At 41.6% G+C, this 2,954-nt stretch overlaps 1 protein-coding gene across 1 annotated transcript in view; it reads left to right on the top strand.

Moving 5' to 3' along the window:
* The first annotated feature begins 300 nt into the window (after positions 1 to 300).
* Positions 301 to 2,954, top strand: part of CTNND2 (catenin (cadherin-associated protein), delta 2) — a 1,004,786-nt gene continuing 1,002,132 nt past the window's right edge. The window contains exon 1 of the mRNA XM_011978063.1: positions 301 to 514. The gene's annotated coding sequence lies outside the window, so the exon portion shown is untranslated. The remainder of the gene's footprint in view (positions 515 to 2,954) is intronic.

Here is a 2,954-nt window from a genome sequence, read left to right as displayed (position 1 = left end):
CTGCCTGCCTCGGGAAGGACCGCTATCGCGCCAGGTCCCCCTCGGAAGCCGCTGTGCCTGGAAGGGGGTCCGGGGTTAGTGCCTTTCTTGGAGCTGTTACCAAGTGGCTGCCCTGCGTGCTCCCCCTCCCTGCCACCCATCTCCCCGGGAGGAAGCGTATTTAGGGCAACACCGACAATGCTGCTCCCCGCCACCCAGAGAACATACCCGGTGCATTCATGACGTCCCTAATATACGGGAGGAGACGGGGTGGGGGTGGGGAGGACTTCCCTCCAGTCTTTTGCCCTTATGTTCAATGTCATTACGATGTTTGGCTAGAACAAAATGGAAAGACTTAGTCATATGCGTCCATGGCCATGTCTTCAGGCTCCCGCGGCTTGCCAGACCCAGAGCCCCCTTGGTCTATATTTAGCGGCTTCCGAGCAAGCCTTTGCTGCCGGCTTCACAGGTTTCGGGGGCTTCTGCGTGCTGACAATAGACAGCCAGGCTCTGGAAAGCGCTGCCTGAAAGCCACGTTTGGAAGGCTGTGCGTGTGTATGGGAGATAAGCGATGCGAAATTGGGGTGATCCGTAATTAATGGCCGAAAGCGAAGCTGCTTTTTTCTTTTTTCCCGACCCTCATCTTCTTCTGGTGTGTAATGTGTTTTCTTCGATTGCCACTCGGCAGGTTTGAGCCTCTACGTTCAGAATTAAGTCACTAGAAAGGTGATGCAGCCTTCCTGGTGTGTGTGGTAGGAAAACAGACTTGGGAATTTTTGGGGTGTGTGTTTGTGTGTGTATGTGTCACAAAGAACAGTTACTTCCAAAATGCCCAAAGTTGTGTTTTGCTGTAACCGTGGGGGTATGAAGGGTGTGGGAGATGAGAGAGAGCGGGGCAGGTTGTGGTTCCAAGGTGTTTTTTTCTTTTGTTGTGTGCCTCATTTGAGCTTCTCTGGTTCGCCTTAGCTCTGGAAGGTGTTATTAAGATGTATTTTTACTGTGCTCAAGCAAATACGTTTATTTAGAAAACAGAGAATGTTATAAGCATAGTATTAGGCCTGACAGGTGTAAATTTTCACTTTTAAGAACTATGTGACCAATATTTAAGAGGCTTGGGATTTTCTGCAGTGACTTCCATGAAAATAGGGAGGTGCTGAAACTCCCTGGGAGTTATCTCATTGTGCATACTTCATCAGGGGCTGAAGCTACCGAGGGGAGTCCAGCTCCTCTCTGCTGCTGGTCGTTCACCTACATAATGACAAGGCTTCGGGGCTGCACCACTTCTAAAATCCCATGGAGAAGTGTTTGCTGTGACTCATATCAAGTTATGGCGGTGAACCTGTGCATTATTTTGGGGATTTGTGCTACGAGAAGTGTGACATATAGGGGCGAGTATCCTCAAATATGAACTAGATGCTTTAAACTGCCCTCAGCTGTCTTTTATTAACATATCGTTGCCATACGCAGAATCTGTTCCTACTGTTGTTGGGGGAAAACGTTAAGTGGTATCGTTACTGATCTGTGGGTTACAAGGGCTCAGGGCTTGAAGGAAGACGATTACATTCCAAGTTAAGTGTTGAAATTTGGGAGGCCTTTGATTATACTCATCACAAGTCAGTGTTGCAGAAGGACTAGCAAGGTCTATACGGCTCAAGTTAATTGAATACTGTGATTAGTTTTTAGCAATGTTGCCTTAGTTTCACCTTATTCAGATTCAGGGAACTTTCCGAGAGCACTTTGAACACACCGTTGTGCCCGTTGCATTGTTTTAATATAAAATTTCTTTCAAAAAAGAAGCAGTAGATGAAGTAGCATACATTTCTCATTTCCTTTTCTTTTTCCCTTTTGAGCCTAGTGTTAAACATGAGCCTCGTCTTAAACATGATTCTTAAAGGACTAGTTAGTATTGCTCTTTGCCTGTGTGTGCACCCAGAGCGGCCGATGGGCATGAGAAAAACTACATGTACTGTATACGTGGGTTTTATGTTATATTGTGGATTGCAAATGATATTACCTGATTGAATGGCAATTGTAAGTACATGAGGTTGTTGCTCTAATAAAATTGTCATAGTCTTAGGAGTTATTTAATTTGGTGTACGTTTGTGTAGTTGTATAACCCAATCATTATAGGTGTCACTAATGTTTTCATTGTTTGTAATAAAAGTCATGCACTGTCAAATTACAGTATTTCTATCCACTTTACATCTTTCACAATAGAATACAAGCCAATTCTTTCTCCTGGTGAAATTGTTCATCAAAGACAAAAATGAAATTCAAATATTAGTTTGCAAATGCAATTTATAGTTTTGTTAAATAATATCTAAGGATAATATTGCTTTCATAATGGCTTGTAAAATTAAAAATGAAGTTATGATATTCTCAAATATAATCTTACTTTGGTATTTAGTTGAATATGCAGTGCATTTGCAGAAAATGTTACAGAACTTGCTCTTTTCCGTTTTGTCTTATCAAACTTCTTTTTTGTGTGGTACACATTTATGTGGACTTGTTGAAGGGGTTTTCAGAGTAATTTCATCAGGTTGTCTTTAAGAAAACATTAAAATAACATTTGAAATAATGTATTGTAATTTGTCCATAAGGTCAGTACACTATGTATGGACTAGTGTATACAGTTGTAACGAGTCAATTGAATTAAAATAGAAACTGTGACATTTTGAACTTCCAATGTTTTTTTCTTTATGATTAGCCACAGAAAATGGGAACACCCATTTTTGTTTTTTCTCTGTGTGAACATTATTTTCACTTCCTTAGAGGGAAATCCTTGATGCTAGTCTTACTCTTCCTAACAGAGTTTTTGTTTTTAAAATACTTAACATAGTTGGGAGTACGTCAACTTGGATGCCATAATTCAGGCAATGAACAAAAACGAAGCATGGACTGCCAATCATTTTCAAGTCCAGTACTTCAGCTGAAGGTGTGGTTCTTTCCTGGGTGATTTACAAGTGAAATACACC

The sequence above is a fragment of the Mandrillus leucophaeus genome, unplaced genomic scaffold (assembly GCF_000951045.1).
Source record: "Mandrillus leucophaeus isolate KB7577 unplaced genomic scaffold, Mleu.le_1.0 Scaffold188, whole genome shotgun sequence".
In the NCBI taxonomy this organism is placed as follows: Eukaryota; Metazoa; Chordata; class Mammalia; order Primates; family Cercopithecidae; genus Mandrillus; species Mandrillus leucophaeus.
Note: the sequence above shows the minus strand (reverse complement) of the source record. Positions and strands in the feature narration are given on the sequence as shown.